Here is a 24,569-nt window from a genome sequence, read left to right as displayed (position 1 = left end):
GCTCTGAAGATTTTGTAAATATCACAGAGAGTGAGCTGTGAAAATAGCTGGACCCAAAGACATGGCAGATTTTCACCATAAGCAGCATCAATTCAATTAAATGAGCATCACTTACAAAGTACTGCTCAAAACCCTTCAGATACATTCTTAAAATTGTGAGAAATACACACATCTTCTCAGTCTAGTGTAGTAATTACCATGATGAAATGAGGTAGTAGTAAGGATTATTAAAATATAAAAGGATAAGTGAGATACATCTCAGGAATCATGCACAGCAATTTCCCTGGCCACTGGCTTATTCAGCTCATAGGCAACTTCAGAGCAGGCCTTGGAACTACTAACTCGGCTTTGTTTGAAGGCTTTCCTTATATGGAACTTCCTTCTGTTTTCCAAAGGGATTCCTTCCTTCCCTGACCTTTTACCATTTTCTTATCACAAAATCTGGAAGCTGAGTTTTGCTGTTTTTGTCTAATACTCTTTTCTTGAATTAGGTAATATGCTGGCAGAGGGGGCAACTGGCTCTGGCGTGATGGGAAAGCTCTCAAGCCCCTGTTCTATGGAGGTCTCTATCACCCACATACCTATAACTCATTTGAGGCCAGTATACTCACTCCTTAGAGTGAATGTTTACCTATTTTCTCCTGACTTCAGAAGGTTGATTCAAGAAGTCTCACCTTGGGGTGGGCATTTGGTACAGTGCTTAAGATGCTACCTGGAAAGTCCAGCTACTCCCATATTGGAACGGCTGGGTTTGAGTCGCTGCTCCATTTCCAATGCAGTTTCTTGCTAATATATGCCTTGAGAGGTAGTATGTTATGGCTGAAGCTCACTGGGATGCTCACTTTCTGGGCTCCCGGTTTTAACCTAGCCCAGCCCAGCTATTGCAGGCATATGGAGATACGGGGAGTGAATCAACTAGTGGAAGATCTCTCCTTCTCTGTCTCCTTTCGAAATTAATAAATTGTTAAAAATTTTAATATAAGTTTCACGTTATTTTTGTCACTCCAGTGTGAAGGGAAACTTGAAATAGGTGAGATTAAGACTTGAGGGTAAAAACCATCTCTCATTCATCTCTATATACTCAGGGTATAGTAAGTGACCTGGCATGTAGAAGGTGCACAGTGAAATAAAAATGAAAATAGAAATGAATTAAATGAGAGATTTGATAAGGGAATGTTACAATGGGAGTAGAAAAGTCCCAGAAAGTAGACACCAGTAATCTATATTCTCTGTCTTTACTAAATCTTACTCATTAAGTTCAATATCACTTGCCAGCTGCCTGTTTCCAAGAGCAAACTGGCCTGCTTCCTTAAGTGTCCCCTTAAGGGAAATAATTGCCCCAATTATTCTTTTTATGGTACGGATACTTGTGTTTTTAAGAATCTATATTAGTCTGATTTCATTACTACAACAAAATGCCTATGGTAAACTAGCTATGAAGGAAGGAGAGGCTTATTTTGGTTCACAGCTATGGAGGCTCAAAAGCAAAATCAGGTTGGTCCACTGGTTAGATGTCTAGTGAGGGTAGCTGATGGCAATGGGAGATCAAGCTAGAGGAAGGATCACATGGTGATCCAGGAAGCAAAGAGGGAGGCTGGGCCCAACTCAAGCTTTTACAACAGCAATCTTATGAGAATTACTTTCCAAGGGCATGACTCCAGGGACCTCCAATGAGGCCCACCTCCAAAACATCATAATTGGATTAAGTTTCCACCTCTTAGTATGATCAACTTGACTTTGGGGTTCAAACATCTGTATCAAATCAAGTGTATCATATTTATACAATAGCAGAATCCATGACATCTGACTTATAAAGAACCCACATTTTGAATTTGATTATTCTTCATGAACAGGTTCAGGTTAAGATTTCTGGATACTTTTTTTTTTCTTTCTGTTTTCTGGTGATGCCTAGCCTGGAGTCCCCTGGGGTTGGGTGGGGAGGGGGAGTCCGCTTAAATGTATGCCGCTAATTCCCTGTGAGCCTTCACCCCGGGGTGCCCACCCAGCTGCAGGGCCCTGCCTCCACTCCCCACCCCGCACGGTTACTGTTGAGCGCTTTCGGAGCAAGTGGACGCCAAGCTCCCACCCTGGCTGCTGCCCGCGTCACCACCAAAGCTGCTGCTCTTCCCAGGGTCTCCAGCACCCCAGCGAGTGGGGCCATTGCCAGCAAATGAACCTGAGTTGCTTGTCCCGCACCAAAGTTTCTGAGATTCAACAAAGTTCGGCCAACCAGATTGGCCAGGATCGTTTCTGTGCCACTGCAGGAGTAGGCCAGAGGAAGCCAAGCAGGTTTGAAAAGCAGCAACCCCTCTCCTCCCTCGGTGCCGCCCCGAGCCCGCCAACCACCCCTCCACCCCCCGCCAGCACGGAGGCAGGGGACCAGAGCCAGAGTGTACTGCCAATAATAAATTGTTGAAAAATTTAAAATAAGTTTCACGTTATTTTTGTCACTCCAGTGTGAAGGGAAACTTGAAATAGGTAAGAGTTGTATCTCTCTTCTGATCTGACATCAGAAGGCACAGTAAGTCAGATTGTTTCATCATTGTGGATGTCAAAGTTTGAGCATCTTTAAGTATTGTCCCCCAGGGGCCGGTGCCATGGCGCAGTAGGTTAATCCTCTGCCTGCGGTGCAGGCATCCCATATGAGCACCAGTTCTAGTCCCAGCTACTCCTCTTCCAATTCAGCTCTCTGCTGCGGCCTGAGAAAGCAATACAAGATGGCCCAAGTGCTTGGGCCCCTGCACCTACATGGGAGACCAGGAAGAAGCACCTGGTTCCTGGCTTCGGATCAGTGCAGCTCCGGCTGTTGCAGCCATTTGGGGAGTGAACCAGCGGAAGGAAGACCTTTCTCTCTGTCTCTCCGTTTTGCTGTCTGTAACTCTACTTCTCAAATAAACAAATAAAAAAATTTTAAAAAGGCACTTTCCCCCAGATCACTCTACTATAAAGATGCACTTTTTCTTCTGTACTTAATAAATAATCAATGGACTCATTGTTTAAGGCCACATAACCATATGTTCCCCACCAAACTGTTGGCCAATAATTTTACCATCCACTGATGACACTTACCTAAATTGTTTATTACATTTAGGGTTCACAGATTTATTTTTTAAAAGTCAATTTTTATGCTATATCATAAATTACATCTTTATAATACTTAATCTTAGGTGAACTTTAAAATGTACAAGGGAAACAACCATTTTTCAAAATCATTTTTGGCAATACTTTAGCAAAAAAGAAATTGTAAAGTATTGACTTAGATTATCTAACTATTCAGAGAAGGAAACTGAGGCCAAGACATTTATGACCTGTGTTGGTAGGAATGCCCAAGAGATCTCACTTTATGTGTGCTAGGTCCAGTGAAAACTGGCTTGTAACAAAACTTTCTTATTTTGGCACAAGATGGTCATTAGTCTGCCGGCTAAGTTGTTGAAGCCTATAGAACCATACTCAAAAAGAAGATAAGGTATATGTGTCATACTACAGAAATTTAATTAAGGAACGCATAGAAACCTGAAGAAAAAGTGGAAGTGATTTTCAGTTATGTTCTTTGAGAGCATTGGTTTGCTGCTTGAGTTTGTGTGGCCTGACATTCGAAGATAGGTGCTCTGGAAAGACACACAATTACATTTTGTCAAGCCCAAGGAAAAGGAGTTCTCTGGTCTTTGCTTTGGGCCTAGACTGTGCTATTACTATTATTACCACAGAACCTATGGGTAGAACTACTGCCCTTTTCTCAACTACAGGAAACAGACCGAGTACTCCACAGGGCTCTCTGCAAGCCAAAAGGACAAAGTTCTCTTTTAGAAAAATGAATGCCATTTTAACCCCAGAGGCTAAAAAGAACACCTACCCACTCATGGCTAGACATGCTTCCTCTCCCCTGCTTCCAAAGCATCTGGCACTTGGCTAGAAGATAAGAAAGCTTGCTTTAATAATGCCTGTAAGCCTGCATTCTTTGTGTAATGCTGTTGAGTAAATAAACCTGGATTTAATTTCAACTTTTAAACAGGAAATGAGATCAATTAAACTAAGAAGCTACATGGACCTTTGAAAACAATTAACTGTGAAATAGACAATACACTAGCATGGTGTCCCATCAGCTCCCAGTTGCCTATATTTACCTCCTAACTATTATTATTCCAAGGACGTTAAAAGTGCTACACCCCTTGTTTCATAAAATCTAAATTGGATAGTCTTCTCCAGGAAAATCTGAAGCAAAATTTCAATTTCTTCCTCAACTTTAAAACTTTTTGTTCCCATTCATTTCATGCTTAAAGATGAATAATATTGGCTGGGCCAGCGCCGCGGATCACTAGGCTAATCCTCCGCCTGAGGCGCCGGCATCCTGGGTTCTAGTCCCGGTTGAGGCGCCGGATTCTGTCCTGGTCGCTCCTCTTCCAGTCCAGCTCTCTGCTGTGGCCCGGGAAGGCAGTGGAGGATGGCCCAAGGTAGTTAGGCTACTATAAGAAAAGATCTGGTAGTATTTTAAAGTGGGAACTTTATCTCTCTCTTACACAGAAAAGTCTAGCTCTGTCTCAAGCTATCATTTAGGGAACTAGTTCCTTCCACCTCTTAGATAGGCATTTATCAGTATGCTCATGGTCAAGGCCCAGTTGAATGGTTTCCAGCCTATGGAAAAAGGGAAACAATATAGAGGAGACAAATTCCTTTTCTTTACCAGCAGCTCAAAATTGGAGCCCATTATTCCCATTCAAATTGCTTTGGTAGGAATGTACATGGCCACAGCTGAATGCCAAGAAGACTGGAGGGGCCAGGTTAAAGCCCTGGCCTGAAGCACTGGCATCCCATTTGGGCACCAGCTCTAGTCCCACTGCTCCTCTTCCAATCCAGCTCTCTGCTATGGACTAGGAAAACAGTAGAAGATGGCCCAGGTCCTTGGGAGACCCGGAAGAAGCTCCTGGCTCCTGGCTTTGGATTGGCACAGCTCCAGCTATTGTGGCCAAGGGGGGAGTGAACCAGTAGATTGAAGACCTCTTTCTCTGTCTCTACTTATCTCTGTAACTCTTTCAAATAAATAAAATAAATCTTTTTTTTTTTTTTTTTTTAAAGAAGGTTGGCCGGCGCTGTGGCTTAACAGGCTAATCCTCCACCTTGCAGTGCCGGCACACTGGGTTCTAGTCCCGGTTGCCCCTCTTCCAGGCCAGCTCTCTGCTATGGCCCGGGAAGGCAGTGGAGGATGGCCCAAGTGCTTGGGCCCTGCACCCCATGGGAGACCAGGAGAAGCACCTGGCTCCTGGCTTTGGATCAGCGAGACGCACCGGCCACAGCGGCCATTGGAGGGTGAACCAGCGGCAAAAAGGAAGACCTTTCTCTCTGTCTCTCTGTCTCTCACTATCCACTCTGCCAGTCAAAAAAAAAAAAAAAAAAAAAAAAAGAAGGTTGGAAAATAAAGTGTCATTGGACAGGGGTGTGTTCAGCTGCAATTCTACTGAGGCAAAAGAGGAGAGAATGGTTAATGGTGAGCAGCTACAACTCTCCATCACAGTCCTACAACTGACTTAATCTTGTTGTTGTTCTTTGGACATGAGAAATCAGAAAGAAAGCTCAGGGAAACTATTCTCACTGATTAGCCACTGTAGAGCTGCCCTTCAATAGATCCCAACCTAAAGGCCACCTGCCCCTCCCTCAACATAATTCCCATAAGTTAGTCTGTCCAGCCGGAAAGGGTTGGAAGTTGACACTGGGGACAGGACAGTGGTGATGATATGCTGGTCCTAGCTCAACAATCCAGACTGTTTTTCAGTCTAAAAGGGATATGAAACACCTTGTTAGGCTCTGTAAATAGTAATAGCTGTACATTGGGTGAAACAGAGCTATCTCCGAACTTTGGCAAATACACCCCAAAATAAACAAGGTAGATCATAGAAGTATTAACGCCTATGTATTTTTATTTTTAAAGATTTATTTAATTATCTGAAAGGCAGAGTTACAGAGAGGCAGAGGCAGAGGCAGAGGTTGGGGGAGGGGGTCTTCCATCTGCTGGTTTACTCCCCAGGTAACCTCCAACAGCCAGAGTTGTGCCAATCCGAAGCCAGGAGCCAGGAGCTTGCTCTTGGTCTCCCATGTGGGTGCAGGGGACCAAGGACTTGGGCTGTCTTCTGTTGCTTTCCTAGGCCATAGCAGAGAGCTGAAGTGGAACTGAGCAGCTGGAACTCGAACTGGCGCCCATATGGGATGCTGGCACTGCAGGCGAAGGCTTTACCCCACTATACCACAACGCCGGCCTCAACTCCTATGTCTTATGCTTGATTTGCTTATTGAAACAAGTGAGAAAACATTTACATCATCACCCCAAATATTCATACTCCTACCCCTCCCTGGCTTAGCTTGCAGAAAATCCATACCTTTACAGTGATATGATTCCTCCAAATATTCAAGGTGTTTTACAGTTGCTCATACCTGTTCAAGTTTCATCCAAAACTAATATGTGCTTCTCTCTTGATAAACTCAGATGTACTTGTTGGTGCTAAACACAGGAAACCTTGGAACCCAAGACTGTCATGTGGTGTAGGCTGTGATAGGGCCAGTCATAAAGAATGGCTGCAGTTAATTCCAAAGCTACTGGAATAGCCAAAAACCCTAGCAGCTCCCATCTCAGGCTCCACAAATAAGAGATATACACAGTTCTGATCAAACTTCACACTGATCTTGGCATAATTATGAGCTTCTGCCAATTTTTTGAGTAATCGCATCCTTAAGAGATAAGATGTACACACACTCGTATTTTTTTTTAATTTTTATTTGAAAGGTAGAGTTAAAGAGAGAGAGAAAGACAGAGAGAGAATCTTGTATCTTCTGGTTCACTCCCCAAATGGCCACAACAGTCAGGGCCAGGCCAGGCTGAAGCCAAGAACCAGGAGATTCTCCCAGGTGGGTGAAGGAGTCCAAGGACTTGGGCTATCTTATGCTGCACCAACAGGGAGTGGATCAGAAGCGAAGCCCATATCAGATGCTGGCACTGCATTCGGCAGCTTAATCCACTACGCCACAGTGCTGGCCCCAACTCTCTCTCATATTTATTCAAGTGGAATTCTGAAGTAAAGTAAACTCATTCAGGAAGTGCTAGAAAACTTACTGAGAAGATGGTATCAATTCAATTCACATACACATCCATTTTTTCCAAAATGTGCTCAGATTTCCTGGGTGAATATAGTCTCAACTAATTTTTCTTTACACTTACTGGGACTTTGAAGACATTATTCCATTATTAGTTAAATGATTCAACACTGCTCAAAAAAGAACTGGTCACCCAGGAGAAAAGCCTGCCACAGAATTACTCAGCAGGAAGAATTAAAGCTATGGGAAATATTTAAAAAGACTTTTAAAACTGAGAAGTTAAAGAAAAAGATGTGATATTTAGCTATTATGATTTCCAGAAGGAGAAAATGGGACAATAGGGAAGAGACAATATTTAAAAAGATACGGGGTGTGGGCGGTGCTGTGGCCACTGCCTGCTATGCCGGCAACCCATATGGGTGCCAGTTTGAGTCCTGGTTGCTCCACTTCCGATCCAGCTCTCTACTATGGCCTGGGAAAGCAGTAGAATGGCCCGAGTCCTTGGGCCCCTACACTCATGTGGGAGACCTGGAAGAATCTCCTGGCTCCTGGCTTTGATTTGGCCCAGCTCCAGCTATTATAGCCATTTGGGGAGTGAACCAGCAGATGGAAGACATCTCTCTCTCTCTCTCTCTCTCTCTCTCTCTACCTTTGCCTCTCTGTCACTCTGCCTTTCAAATAATAAATAAATCTTTCAAAAAATATAAGGATAAGAATTTTCCAGAATTACTGAAGGAAATCAATCCTTGGAATAATGACTTTTTAACAGGATATAGATTTACTTTACAAAATGGATTCATACTATATAAAATAGATTCATGTTATACAAAAACAAAGAGAAATTTTTTAAAGCAACCAGATAGAAAAGAGAGTTTATTTAGAAAGAAACAAACATTAGGCAACAGCATATTTTCCAAAGTGACAAAAAAGTTAAGAAAACAATGAGAAAGTATTGAAGAGAGAAAAGATGAAAGTAAATGTGATCCATTAAACTATTGCAGCAGAGTGAAGGAAAACTATTATACATTTTCAAAGACTGAGGCAGTGTGTCACTCACATATATTTACGGAAAGAGTACTGAATGAATATAGTTCAGGAAGTAAACAGTATTTTATATTTTTTGTTTCTATGGTTAAATGCTTCAAAGTTAAAACTACCAGTTAGAGTAACCCTCATACCACAAGATCACAAGCTTTCATAGAATAATGTCTATATCTTACTCAACTTTGCATGCTCAGCCTTGTATAATGCCTACCTTAAAATCGTGGCCAATCATTATTTTTCATTTTTGTTGAATTGAAAATAATAATTTATTCAAAAGAGGAAATTCAAATGGCAAAGTGACTCATGAAAAATGTTCAGGATCACTAGGCATCAGGGAAATGCAAATCAAAACCACAATGAATGCTGTAGTTAGAATGGCTTTCATTCAGAAATAAAAAAAAATGCTGGCAAGGGTGTGGGGAAAAAGATTCCCTAATCCACTGTTGGTGTAAATGTAAACTGGCACAGCCATTGTGGAAGACAGTATAGAGATACCTCAGAAATCTGAAAATAGATATACCATACGACCCAGCCATCCTACTACTGGGAATCTACCCAAACAAAATGAAATCAACAGATGAAAGAGTTATCTGTATCCCCATGTTCATTGCAGATCAATTCACAATAGTTAAGATATGGAATCAATCCAGATATCTATCAACTGATGACTGGCTAAAGAAATTATGGTATATGTATAGTATGGAATATTACTCAACATTAAAAAAAGTGAAATCCTGTCTTTTGCAACAAAATGGATGCATCTGGAAACCATTATTCTTAATGAAATAAGCAACTTCCTTATCTGGGGTAACTAACAGAGTACTTAAAATGTAACGTATTGGAGTGAAATTGACATATTGAGATTGGGTGATCCTTTACAGCCCTTGATTCTATTATTGAGGAATAGTGAATTTTTCCTCATACTATTTGTTGAACTCTGTACTTATTTTAGGGTTAATCTTATGAGTATAAAGTAAACTGAAAGTAGAAAATTATAAAAATTAAGAGGGAATAAGAGAGGAAGGAGGAGGAAGGGTAAGAGCATGGGTGGGAGGGATGGTAGGGTGGGAAGTATCACTATATTCCTAAAACTGTATATATGAAATTTGTATACCTTAAATAAAGTTTTAAAAAAGGGAGAAGAGAAAAGAATAAAGAAAATAATATTAGTGGCAAAATCACTGGATATAATCCACTGTAATTCTTCATGTTTTCCTTGAAGTTTTTGTTTTAATCCAGCACAAACACAAACATTGGTTAACGCACATTACTCATCATTATTCTATCCTATGACTTGCATTTGGGAAGGCAAATTAACATGGTGGATGTTTATAAGAGGACATCCCACCCACATCCCTTCTATAATTTCCATATATTATTGCTTGAAACAATTGGAAGTATCTCTCACCAAACTGCCCTATTTTCCTGTAAGAATGAGGCATGATTTATTTCTATTGGTTCTTTTTCCCATCATGAACTGCTGGAATAGTCACTTTTCTGTCAGTCTTGGACAAAGTATTTTAAGCCTTTAAACTCACAAAATGTGAAACATTGGAATCTGTAAATATATATATATATATATATATATGTATATAAATGTGAGTTTAGATCATATATCTGGTAATTTCTTTAGAAACTTAGAAGAGCAATCTGGTCATAAATCATGTGGTCATATATCATGTGTCATGAAACTGCTTTTCATATATTTTCATATATTGCAGTTGTAAATGAGAAAGAAGTTATTTTAGTGTCAAGGCCCACATATTCAAATTTAAATTCCTCAATTTAAAATATATTTTTTAAACAGGAAGTAAATCAAGATATCATTAGAAAATCAAAGGATAACAGTAAACTGAAGCATTCTTCAAATACAACAAAGTTTTTCATCTAGAAGCATACTATGGGTGCAGCTGTTTAAAGTATGGCTGGTAACAGAATAAATACACCTAGATATTATTTATTTAGTGAACATCTAGCCATCATCAACCTAGATCAAAGCACAATGATTGCAGAGATATGGGATACAAAAATCAATTAAATAGATCTGTGTGCTAGATAAAGAATTTCAATCTTGACCTTGTAACCAAATGAATTAACTGACAGCAGCAGTTCAAAGTACTCTGTTAGATTTATTATGTTGGTAATTATCACAAAAGTAGTACAAAGAGTAACAGGAGTTTCAAAGAGGGAGAAAAGGCAACCTGTGGTTAGCATATGTAGGAAAGAAAGCTTCTGAGCTGAACACTGGGGGAATGGATAATATTTGGAGAGGAGCTTGTCAGAAAGAAAATCAGGAATTAAGGAAAATGAAATAAAGACACTCTGGCAATTAAGAACTACACCTTAAGTGAACCCTGATGTGCCCATATTGAAGATTGCACTACTATTTTCATTAGTTTATTTCACTACTTTTTTTCCAAATTCATCAAGTTTATCTCTTCAGAATGTGCCTCAATGTTCGTGAAATTTATCCATTCAATTAACTCTTCCTACTAAGTGTTAGGAACTGTGCTGTGCCCTAGGGATAGGGAGAAGAAAGCCTATTTTCTGTTAAAGGGAATTGATTTGTTTAGCAGACAGATAAGTAAGCACATTGTTTATTAAGTATATATAAGCATAACAAGATTTATGGAAATAAAATAATAATAAAAATCATATCAAGTATGTAAAGAAGTAATTTTTTTAATGACCCCAATACAATCTGTAAATCTTCAAGTTTTAAAAATATTTTTTGGTCTAAAATAGGTTACAGTGAAGGTAAAGGGCAAAGAAAGCCAAAATCTGGAATTAGAGAAAAAGGAAAATGAGTAAGAACAAGTTTTAATATAATCTGGGTTTGGTCTTGGCTTGAGAAGAGTAGCATTTAAGAATGAAGAGAATTCCTGAGATCCAGACACAAAGTATATATAAAGAAGGAAAGAAGATGAATTCCATATGACTATGATCATATGTTCAGACAATGCAATTTTTTTACTCTCCTGATGACAGACCTAAAGCTAACTAACTTGAAAGTATTAAATGTCTTTAATTTCCAAAATTTTTAAGTCTTAGGTGTAATATTTTAATAGTCCATAAAAAGCAAAGAGTGACTAAATATACAGCACTTTTTACCAAATCATATAAGTTGGAGGAAAGGAAGTATTAATAGTAAATAAACAGGGGCCGGAACCATGGCACAGTAGGTTAATCCTCTGCCTGTGGCACCAACGTCTCATATGGGAGCCGGTTCTAGTCCCAGCAGCTCCTCTTCCAATCCAGCTCTCTGCTGTGGCCTGGGAAAGCAACACAGGATGGCCCAAGTGCTTGGGCCCCTGCACCCGCATGGGAGACCAGGAAGAAGAACCTGGCTCCTGGCTTTGGATCGGCGCAGCTCTGGCTGTTACAGCCATTTGGGGAGTGAACCAACAAAAGGAAGACCTTTCTCTTGGTCTCTCTCACTGTCTATAACTCTACCTCTCAAATGAATAAATAAATAAATCTTTAAAATAAACAAAATACATATTAAGATAAAAAGGCTGAGCACTGGTAAAGGGCAACATTTTTGCTGACTATCTGGCAATGGCCCTGGATATTTGTACAGTGTGGGATCCTCCCCTCTCATCATTAAAATGGTGATGCCACCTGACTCAAGACATATTGAAAAAGGTCTTTCCATAAAGAATCTACAGTTAGCACTCAGTAACTCCATCTACAACATGAACTAAGAAACCATTTCAGGAGCAGTAGTGCTCATGAGCAAGCAGGGAGAAGCACCAAGGTCATGCAGATGCAGGTGGGGAGTGGTAGTGGCAAAAAAAAAAAAAAAAATGCAGACAGAAGACAAAACATTGAAGACAAGGAAAGAGTAGGAGAAGGTGGTGAAGAGAAAAAGTTAGCAACTTTCCTTCTCTTACATCCAGTCCTTTGTGTGGTTCCAATGTACTATTCCCTTGGATTCCATGAGACAATGCATTAAAATCCTCCTTTGTTTCTTAAATAAGTTGAGTAGATTTTTTTTAAAATTAAACTAATTTTACTTCAAAAAGATCTCTAAGACACAGAGTATCATATATTTTGAGGTTATATCATGTTTTAATGTTTTCTCTTACTCATTCAATTCATAGCATCACATTTCTAACATCACTAAGCATCTCACACAGTTACTGGTTACTCCTTTAAAGAGGGTGGATGAGTACACTTGTATGAAAGCCTATTAACTTTTGACTTTTTATATATTAAAAGATACCAGCTAGAACACTAGCCACCTTAGAGTACTTATGAAAACGAGGCAGCAAGATGGCGGAATAGGCAGGAAGCACACCTAGTCCGGGGGGAGAGAAAGTTTAATATAAGTGGAGATACTGCAGGGTCAAGGAAGAGTAGGGGAAGAAACAGCAGAGGAAACTCTTCCGAAACTAGTGATTCACAGTGGACCTGCGTGGAGAGCGTGGGAGCCCAAGTTCGGGACACCAGCGGCAGACTCAACGCACCAGCGCTGGAACGCAAGGTGAGCCGAACCTCCATAGCCCGAGATACCAGCAGGCAAGCGGAAAGAGGAGGCTAGAGAGAACGAGGCTTGAAACTCCGTGGGGAAAAGTTCACCAGGCTAACTAGAAGAGAGAGAAAAAAATAAAAAAAGTGACTGATACGGACACAAGTTTCTCTCTCTCCGCTCACCTCTCAAAGGCGAGCAAGACAGAGCAGGCGCCATTTTGGACATACGTCATAAGCAGGGCGACCTCAGGTCTGCACCAGCCCTGAGCCTAGCAGAAAAACCTGACTCTGGGGGGAGGGGTGAAATAACAGGAGATTAGCATCTAACTTGGCAACCCAGTGGGAGACTGCAGGAGAATTGGAGCCCACACTGAGGGCAGCAGAGATTCCCTGTGTGGTCCTTGGGAAAGAGCTTCCGATCTCTGGCTCCTGTGGGTATATCATTTGCCTGCTAACTACCTCCAATTATGTTCAGCTGTGCGGAATTACTTCCCTTTTAAATCAAAAAAAGAAAGAGAGATTTACCACACCTAACCTGGGAGTGTCATCCTTGACACACCCTCAACCCTGAGGAACCAAACACAGTTCTCAGTCCACACTCATCTCAAGCCTCTAAGGCTCCACTGAAAGCAGACAGTCCACTTAATATAGAGCCATAGTGTAACAAGAAAAAACACCACAGTGAAGAAACCAAATATCTCCAACATGCCAAACAACAAACGCAAAAACCAAGCTAACAAGAACAAGGAAGACACTATGACACCCCCAAATGAAAAAGACACCCCAATTCAAGACTATGAAGATGATGAGATTGAAGAAATGCAAGAAGCGGATCTCAAAAAATTGATAAGAACATTAAGAAGTTCTCAAAAACAAATTCTTGAACTACAGAAATCCTTCATGGACAAGATAGAAAATCTCTCTCGTGAAAGTGAAATATTAAGGAGGAATCAAAATGAAATGAAACAACTAGTGGAACAAGAAACTCTGATAGTGACTAGAAATCATAATGAAATGAAGAGTTCAATAGATCAAATGACAAACACATTAGAGAGCCTTAAAAACAGAATGGGCGAAGCAGAAGAGAGAATATCAGACTTAGAAGACAGAGAACAGGAAAGGAAACAGGCAAACCAAAGAAAAGAAGAAGAAATTAGAAATCTAAAAAATATTGTCGGGAATCTACAGGATACTATTAAAAAACCCAACATTCGGGTTCTAGGAGTTCCTGAAGGCATGGAGAGGGAGAAAGGATTAGAAGGCATTTTCAGTGAGATACTAGCAGAAAATTTCCCAGGTTTGGAGAAGGACAGAGGCATCTTAGTACAGGAAGCTTATAGAACCCCTAATAAACATGACCAAAAGAGATCCTCACCACGACATGTTGTAATCAAACTCACCACAGTGAAACAGAAAGAAAAGATCCTAAAAGGTGCAAGAGAGAAACGTCAGATCACTCTTAGAGGATCTCCAATTAGACTCACAGCAGACTTCTCATCAGAAACCCTACAAGCTAGAAGGGAATGGCGAGACATAGCCCAGGTACTAAGAGAGAAAAACTGCCAGCCCAGAATACTATATCCTGCAAAGCTCTCATTTGTGAATGAAGGTGAAATTAAGACTTTTCATAGCAAACAGAAACTGAAAGAATTTGTTGCCACTCATCCTGCCCCGCAAAAGATGCTTAAAGATGTGTTACACACAGAAACACAGAAACATGGTCACCAGTATGAAAGAAGGTAAAGGAAGGAAACCTCACAGCAAAAGATCACAGGAAGCTCAATTTCTCTTTGACATAGAATTAAACTCTGATGCTCTGTTAAAGCAATGTGTTAAAGTAATCTATTATGTTCTCTTGATGTCCGTTAAATTCTAATTGTTCAAAAACAGCTGAATTTTTATTAAGAGCTATGGGTTATTTAAATATGTGCTTTTTTCAAAAATTTGAATAATCACCTTGTAACAATGATCAAATTTGGTCTATGTTATGTCATGATTTTAAGAAATCTTATTTCAACCAGATATTTTGGAGACATGATAGTTATCTTAATGAGAAAGCCCCAGAGGCTTAAAGGGTTAAATACTTGTAAAATCCTACAGGTGCTTTCAAAAATACTGTGAAGTAAGCAAGTGCCTCTTGTTGGTTGATGAGTTTATAATTTTAAATTGTCAGCAAGCGATCTAGGACTTGCTCCGTCATTTCTCTATTCTAAGCCCAACTTGTTCTTTCATTTCTCTATTCTCTTCAAGGTAGGAAACTAACTCTATTATGAAGGAATCTGTAGGATGCACAATTTAATCTTTAGACCTTATAAAAGAGATGGCTAACATTTTTCTGCAATAGCATAGCCAAAATAAGAACTTAAATAATAATCTCATAGCTAGATTCACTTCGCCATCAGCGAAGTATACAGTAAGTAGAAAAAACCTCCCTTTCAGACCAAAGGGAAAGAAAGTTTTAAAGTGAGAATATAATTTTCCTCATGGGCATTGTCTACCTTAGAAAAACTACTACAGAACATGCCTGCGACTATAGACTTGTAGTTCAGGCCACCGAAGATTAGAGATGGGACACGGGCACTCCCTTGACTTGCATCCTCTGGTCTGCTTTAACACAAACCAGGAGGAAAAGAAAGCTCGGCATCAGAAGCAATGGGTGGCAGGCCTATTAATGGCTGATCTGTACAGTGATCTGCCCTCAAGGAGACCCAACAGGCCAGTCCACTGCAGTGGCTTTCAATGTGGTAAGCCTGGGCTTCAGCAGAAGTCAGCTTGTGAAGAGCCCTGGCAGCTCTGCCAAGAGTTGGATCACTGGAAATGGACCTGCCCTGGACTCGAAGGATGCCCAGGTCAGAGCCACAGATCTTATTGGCTCTAAGCTGAAAAGCCCTTCACTCAGCCCAACTTCCAAAGTGACCACTGCAGCTGAGGGGATGGTCAAGTAGGGTCAGCAACATTGCAGGCAGAACTGTAAATTTCTTGTTAGAGATGCCCCCTGCCTTTACCTGGCCAGCTCTCCTCCCAGGCCAGCCAAGTAATGAAAGTCAACAGAGTGCCTTCCCCTAGGAGGTTCACACCTCCCTTAGGATATACCCCATGTGAAGAGATAGATAGGTCTGGGCCTCTGAATTTACAAGGCCTGAAGCCCACCAGATTATTATCAAGCCCCTTCTATCAGGTTCTATTTGCCTCTCAATCAGAAAACTTAATTGTAGCTTAGACAGCACCTTTCTTAGCTCCTCTAATAATGACTCTGTCCTTTGTTCTAGGCCCTGTCTAGTGCACTTGGGCCTCATTCCTTTGTAATCATAACCTCTACTCTACCACCAATGGCTCTGCTCCCAACCTGTATGTACTGATGGTCCTCTTCCCCACTTAATGCTGTATAATTGTTCAAACCTGGTAAATGCCACTCTTAGGATCATTGGTTACTATCCTCACTCTGTCTTGTATGACCTTGTCTAAATATGATCAGAGTCGGCAAACTTGGAAGGCTTCCATAGCCTTGGCAACTCATGACGACAGCCTAGGATGGTTACTGGCGCCATAAACTAGAGTGTCAATTTGTTGGGTCAACAACAGGAGCCACTGTGCACTTGCTCCTCATGTGGGATCTCTGTCCTTAATGTGCTGTCCATTTTGATTTAATGCTATAACTAGTACTCAAACAGTATGTTTCACTTTGTGTTTCTATGTGGGTGCAAACTGTTGAAATCTTTATACTAAATTGATCTTCTGTATATAAAGAGAATTGAAAGTGAATCTTGATGCAAATGGAAGGGGAGAGGGAGCGGGAGAGGGGAGGGTTGCGGGTGGGAGGGAAGTATTGGGGGGGGGGAAGCCATTGTAATCCATAAGCTGTACACTGGAAATTTATATTCATTAAATAAAAGTTAAAAAAAAAAAAAGAACACTAGCCACCTTAAAAGTTGATCTTTTTTTAGAATCACTACAAATTCAAAATGTTTTATACTGGATTTATAACCCATTTTATACATGTCCCTTAATCAATTGTATTATCTTGACTCTTTCTGAAGATATGAAATTCAGAAACTATTTCTTGGTGTCTACTACTGACAAAGACTATTCAGTGGTTTAGGAAGATAAAAATATGAATTGCAGTTGGTATCAGACTTCAGATTTTTGACAGAGTTTGGAAACCATGCTTAGCAGTAAGGCACAAGTAAGAAACACACAGCACAGGTAAACGAGTCTATGAGGAGAATTTGAAAAAGAGATTATTTACAAAGCTATGAGAAGAGTTAAGGGAAACAAATCCAGGAAAGTTAAACACCCAAAGCTAACAACAGAAAGATGCCTTTTCTCCCCCTGGCAGGAAGGGGCTAAAGGAGGGAGCTCTGAGAGAATAGCTATAGCCTTTGGGAAAGGCCAGTGTGGCATTTGGTAGAGGGAGGCAACTGACTAGGGGCAGCTGCCAAAAAGAGCCAATCCTTCTTATTATCCTTTTATTCTCTTTTGTCTCACTCGTGGTGCCTCCTAGTTGAAAGCAACCGGAAGTCAGAGTATAAAACATTTGTCAATGTAGTCAATCCAATTAAGCCCATATGGTACAAAGTGTGCCACAAAAGACAGCAGAGAGATTTTAGAGGACAAATCCAACAAAAAGTTCTATAAATTCCAATTCAGCGTGGCAAACACAACTCTAAATAGGCACATCATAGAGATATAGTACAAAGATGAGTGCAAGTAGTGAGTGATTTCCTTTGTTTCATGAAAATTGCGCTTGAGTTGGACTTTGGGCTTTCTTCCTGCTTTTCACTAAAGAATGACTATATTCACTCAGCTTTTTACTACTATAATGAAGTACCTGAAACAGCCTACTTATAAAAAAAGAGGTTTATGTAGCCTCTGTTTTAGCAGCTCAAAGGCATTACACAAATATTAGTTTGGTTCTGGTAAGGACCTCACGACAAATGGCAGGTAACAGTGGCAGGAGTGTAAGAGATCACATCTCAAACTAAGAGCAGACAGAGCATGGCTGAGATCAACTTAGACTTTTGTAACAAGCCTCTGGGGATAACCACCAAAGTCCCACAACAACTACCTGCTAAGGGCATGCCCCCAGTGACATACAAGCTTCCCTCTAGCCTCAGCCTCTGAGGAGTTCCAAAATATCTCCCAATACCAACACCTTCAGATGTAATAGACCTTTGAAATCTAATTGAACCACACCCAAACCATAACAAAAACATATACAAAAAAATGAAAACATCATAAGACTAAAGCAAGGCATGAGAGATCGGAATGGCAGGACTTGAGTCTGAAAAAGCAGGCAAGGTCCAGATTCTGACAGTTTGGGCTTCAGTGAAGCCTGTAGGGTAGGACAGGTTGAACACAAGAGGGATGGCCTAGAAAAATCACTGAGGATATGGTACTGAGGATGGACGGGAATAGAAATCAGACAGGAAATAGGAGGAATGTTTAGCAATTTCTTCCACTGTCTAACATGGAAAATTGGAATTTCCTCAATGTAAGAAATACGTTTCCTAGGAATACAACATTATTGTTCCCTCAACTTCTGAAAAACTTTGGTTCTGGGTCAGAGTGCACTCTCTTGAGTCTTTAAAGTGGCAAGCAGAGAAAGTCATTTCAGCCTCAGGACTCAGATTTAGAATTTTTGCTACAGTTTTAATTCATTTATGTTACTGATTTTTAATAAAAATCTGGCTTTCCTGTGCATTCTTTCTGAAGATGGGTAGTCTAATCAGATCAGATCTGTAGATCTTGTCCTAAAATAAGAAGCAGTCACTTCCTTTTTAAGAGGTAACAGGATCTAAATAGTGATGGCCAAAGTTGAGCAGAGAGTTTCTGTAAGTCACATGGAAGAAGTGGTTCCTGTAGCAATTTGGGGATAGTCAGCAGAGAAAAAAATGTTGCCCTCACCTCCACTTCATTTATTTTTACTCTATTGGAAAATAATGCTAATATGAAGACTCTTCTATCAGTAGTAAAGTATCTTTTTAACCAAAGATACCAAAGATCTCTATGATGAGAATTATAAACATTAAAGAAAGAAATAGAAGAAGATACAAAAAAATGGAAAAATCATCCATGTTCACAGATTGGAAAAATCGATATCATCAAATGTCCATTCTTTTGAAAGCAATTTACAGATTCAATGTGATACCAATCAAAATACCAAAGACATTCTTTTCAGATATAGAAAAAACGAAACTGAAATCCATATGGAGGCACAGGAGACCTCGAATAGCTAAAGCAATCTTATACAACAACAACAAAAAAGCCAGAGGCATCACAATACCAGATCATGACATACTACAAGGCAGTTCTAAACAAATCAGCCTGGTACTGTTGCAAAAACAGATGGATAGACCAATGGAACAGAATAGAAACACCAGAAATCTATCCAAGCATCTACAACCAACTTATATTTGACCAAGGAGCAAAAAACAACCCCTGGAGCAAGGACAGTCTCTTCAACAAATGGTGCTGGGAAAACTGGATTTCCACATGCAGAAGGATGAAGCAAGACCCCTACTTTACACCTTACACAAAAATTCACTCAACATGAATTAAAGATCTAAATCTACGACCCGACACCATCAAATAATTAGAGAACACTAGGGAAACCCTGCAAGACATTGGCACTGGAAAGGAGATCTTGGAAAAGACCCCAGAGGCACAGGCAATCAAAGCCAAATTAACAAGTGGGATTATATCAAACTGAAAAGCTTCTGTACTGCAAAACAAACACTCAGGAAAATGAAGAGGCAACCAACTGAATGCGAGAAATTTTTGGATTAATAACCAGAATATATAAAGAGATCAAGAAACTCCACAACAACAAAAGTAACAGCCCAGTTACGAAATGGGCAAAGGACTTAAACAAACATTTTTCAAAAGAGGAAATCCAAATGGTCAACAGACACATGAAAAAATGTTCAGGATCACTAGCCGTCAGGAAAATGCAAATCAAAACCACAATGATTTTTTATCTCACCCCAGTTAGAACAGCTCTCATACAGAAATCAACAAACAACAAATGCTGGCGAGGATGTGGGGGAAAAAAAATCCACTGTTGGTGGCAATGTAAACTGGTAAAGCCATTATGGAAGACAGTATGGAGATACATCAAAAATCTGAATATAGACATACCATATGACCCAGTCATCCCACTCCTGGGAATTTACCCAAGGGAAATGAAATCAGCAAATAAAAGAGTTATCTGAACCCCCATGTTTGTTGTAGCTCAATTCACAATAGCTAAGACATAGAATCAACCTAAATGCCCATCAGCTGAAGACTCGGTAAAGAAATTATGGGATATTTACACTATGAGATACTACTAAGCAGTACAAAAAATGAAATCTGGTCATTCACAATAAAATGGATGAATCTGGAAAACATCATACTTAGTGAAATGACCAGTCCCAGAATCAAATACCATATGTTCTCCCTGATCTGTGAGAACTAATAGAGTACCTAAAATGAAATCTGTAGAAGTGAAATTGACACTTCAAGAAGTGATGTCTTGACTGTCAAGGAACAGTTTCATTTTTTTTTTTTTTCGTATTTTTTTCTTCATACTATTTGTTGAACTCTTTACTTAACATAGAGCTAATCATATGTGTATAAAATCAATTGAGGATGGATTTCAGTAAAAAATAAGAGTGTGAATAAGAGAGGGAGGAGGAAGTTTGTAACTGTAAAGCTGTATAGTTCTGCATACCCTTACTTCTAAGGGTACAGTTTAAAAACTTGTCATGGGATTCCAAATCTCATTAAGCTGTGTGACAAAAATGCCATCTTAAGTGTTAAAGTGATCATATTAAGTGTTAAAGTGAACATATAGATAGGATTAAGTGTTAAAGTGAACACATAAATGGGATCAAGTGTCTAGTAATAATAATAATTATTAGTCCTTGTATTACTGGGGAGGAGCAAGGTATGGTATATAAAGGGACTCCATAAACTTCATGGACAATGGAATGATTATATAATGAATTATTCTAGAAGTCAGAAATCCAAAATGGGCCTCACACGGCTAAAGTCAAGCTGTAAGTATGAGTATATTCTTTCTGAAGGCTTTATGAAATAATCCTTGTCTTTGGATTTTCCAGCTTCTACAGACTACCTACATTTCATGGCTTGCCCCTCTCTCCATTGTTGGTAATCACAACATTCTTCCCTTACCTCTCCTGCTTGGACTCTCCTACCTCTCTCTAGCACTGTTTAAAGATCTTTCTGATTACAGTAAGGCTACTTGATAATCAAAGATACTGTTACTATATGAAGATATTTAGTCACATCTATTCCCTGTTGCCATGAAAAGCAACATACTCAGAGATTCTAGGAATTAAAATGTAAACACTTTCATAGACCACTTTTCTGCCTATCTTATTATTATTTAATCATATCTCTGTACCAGTAAATAGATGTCAGCTTTTAAAAAGTTGGCACCAATGCAAAATGCTAAGGAGAAACGTACAAGCCTGACTTCTTAGGACTACTTTTGGTTTACTTCTCTGTTTCTGATGTAAATAACAATTCTAGGAAGCACCATGCAGAAAAGAGCACAGTGTGTCTAAAATAAATATTCTTCCCCCCCATCCCTTACCACAGGCAATTCAAAGGTGGCCTAAAACTTGAGAAATCTGCAGCATGGGCAATTTTGAAAGGACAAAATCCTCAGCAAATGGAAAATTGAAGTACATTGAGATTTTAGGAAACAATACAGACATATCTAAAGAAAGTGACCACAGGAAGGAACTGAATCATATGAACAAATCCACTGAGCGCTTAGCTGAACTTCTTCTTTTAACATTAATTTTATTTCCTTCACTGTATAACTTATAAATTGAGCATGAATGGAGAAAAATCCATGTATCTATTCCATTGCAATGCTAAGTAGTGACATTTCTAAATGATTTCACAGAAATGACTGAGAGCTGACTTGGTTAATCTTTTAACAAACACAGCCCAATTTTGTTCTACTATACCATTGTAGCTTTTCTCCTGGCTCAGATCCTTGTATAAAAAATACTACATATCTTGATATGTTTGGTCAGTCTATCGAATGTTTGTATTTATTCATTAAATCCAAGATAGTTCATGATCTTGCAAAAATTTACATCTCTTTTTTTCTAATACTGAAAATATAACAGGGCCCTAGAATTCTGAAATCTACTGATTCCTCTGGTAGCAATGATTATGGTATATTCACTCCACTCAACAATGGTGCATATAGTTAGCAAGTAAAAAACACTCCAAAGAACTTTGTAGCCAGCCAATACTGCAATAGCTCAGAGTGGGCACAGAAATCAATGGCCTAGAAAGAAGACAGTGAAAGTTTTTGAAGGGAAGTCAGATTTGAACTGAGTTTTAAGGAGTGATTTGGATTTGGACAGCCAGATAGGATTAAGAACAGTCAGGTCAAATAAAGAGCACAAGAGAAGAAAGACCAGAAGACTGTAGCTTTTTCAGAGGCAATGAGGAAGTTAGTTTGGGAGGTGAGAGGGATATGCAAATGGGGATCATAATTAAAAGAATTTCTGAAGTCTCTTCCCAATTCTTTTAGATAATTAATCCCTTCCTTTTCTATGTCCACATGGCATTTTTAAAACATACTTATGCTGTAGCATTTAATATCCTACATCATAATTATTTGTGCTATCATGTTGACTATTAAATGCATTACATGGACAAGAACAAGCAATCTTTGATTGACTGATTGATTGAATCAATGAATGAAAGAATAGTTTCTTCATTACATGTGAGCTCTAAGAACAAAGCTTGTGTTCTACTCATCTTTGTATCTCTGGCTCTGAACCTATAGGTACTCAATAAATATAAAAATGATTTAATAAGCCCAACTCCACTCATTGTTCAAGGCTACTCCTCTTTTTTTTTTTTTTTTTTTTGACAGGCAGAGTGGATAGTGAGAGAGACAGAGAGAAAGGTCTTCCTTTTTGCCCTTGGTTCACCCTCCAATGGCTGCTGCGGCCGGCGCATCTCGCTGATCCGAAGGCAGGAGCCAGGTGCTTCTCCTGGTCTCCCTTGTGGGTGCAGGGCCCAAGCACTTGGGCCATCCTCCACTGCCTTCCCGGGCCATAGCAGAGAGCTGGCCTGGAAGAGGGGCAACCGGGATAGAATCCGGCGCCCCAACCGGGGCTAGAACCTGGTGTGCCGGCGCCGCAAGGCAGAGGATTAGCCTGTTAAGCCACGGTGCCGGCCGGCTACTCCTCTTTTTACCCTTAGCTTCCTCTACCTCCCTCTCCCTTATGAAGCCTTTCTGACTTACTAGCCAGATAAATGTAGCATACACCCACACACTAGGCAACCCTCCCTCTTCTCCTGTAGTTCCCCATGCACCAGGGTGCTATTTACAGTGGAGTGCTGGAGCTACCTCATAGCAGATCCTAAGAGACAATTATGAAACACTCAGGAATTTTGTAAACCAATTGTTAAGATCTACTTATTATAAAAAGTAAATGTTAAACTTAAAACTAAATCAGTTATATTTTAGAATCCTTCCCTTCCTAAATATTTTGCTAAATTTTACTATTATCTCTGCTGTTTCAATTATTTGTGTCAATTACAACTGTATAATGGAAATACTATATAATCATGAGGTCCTATGCAACTCTTCTCAACTCCAGTTCACTAACGTTCTGTGGGTGGTTTCAAATAAGCCAAAGAGCATTACAACATGTCAACTGGCAAACATACAGAACAGAGTGTGATTTTTCATTTTGTTGGTTATCTAGACTAGAGATCAGCAAACTCTTCCTGTAAAAAGCCAAATAGTAAATATTTTAGACTTTATAGGCCATCTAAGCAACAATTACTCAACTGTGTAATTGTATCTTCAAAGCAGCCATAGACAACATGGAAACAGATGGGAATGCTTGTACTCCAATAAAACATTCTTTTTTTTTTTTTGACAGGCAGAGTGGACAGCGAGAGAGAGACAGAGAGAAAGGTCTTCCTTTGCCGTTGGTTCACCCTCCAATGGCCACCGCGGTTGGTGCGCTGCAGCCGTCGCACCATGCTGGTCCAGTGGCAGGAGCCAGGTACTTATCCTGGTCTCCCATGCGGGTGCAGGGCCCAAGCACTTGGGCCATCCTCCACTGCACTCCCAGGCCACAGCAGAGAGCTGGCCTGGAATTGGGGCAACCGGGACAGAATCCGGTGCCCCGACCGGGACTAGAACCTGGTGTGCTGACGCCGCAAGGCAGAGGATTAGCCTAGTGAGCCGCGGCGCCGGCAAAACATTCTTTATATAGTCAAGGTGGATTAGGGTCATGGAGTAGCTTTGGTTGTAATTTGATGGCTCTTGGTCTAGATTTAAGAAATGTTAGCTATGCAAACTAAACTAAATGGTGAAATGTTAGCTATGCAAACTAAACTTTAAAAATGTATCATGACTATTACATTGTGAATAGTACCAAATATTGAGGAAATATTCTTCTATTTAAGAGTCATCACCCAATTCAGCAATGAAGTTGCTTTTATAACTGATGAATGAGTGAGGTTATAACATGCTTGTTTTCCATCTTTTTCATTAATTTATATGAAAATATCAATGAGCATTCACATCACAACTACATTCCTTTGTCAGTTGTAACTGCAGGATGACTATAGACACAAGGATTAGGCAAAATCAATGAAAGCATTCTTTGAGAATAAAATGATTTTACAGAATTCACAATAAAACATTGCTTATTTTATTATTATTTATAAATTATTTGCTACACATCCTTATAAATACATACATAAATAAATGTATGTACAGACCTATGTGGACATATTTTTACCCAAGATTGCTGGTTGTGAAGCATTTACCAATACACAACGGTTCTATCACTCTACACATTAATTTCCAGTTGTCTCTATCATCTCTTCTCCTAAGACTTTAAGCATCTTGAAAGCAGAAATCTAGTGTCTTTAGTCTCACAGCCTGGGACAAAGCTTAGCTCTTATGAGCTAAA

The sequence above is a fragment of the Lepus europaeus genome, chromosome 17 (genome assembly GCF_033115175.1).
Source record: "Lepus europaeus isolate LE1 chromosome 17, mLepTim1.pri, whole genome shotgun sequence".
NCBI lineage: Eukaryota > Metazoa > Chordata > Mammalia > Lagomorpha > Leporidae > Lepus > Lepus europaeus.
This window is presented reverse-complemented; position numbering follows the sequence as displayed.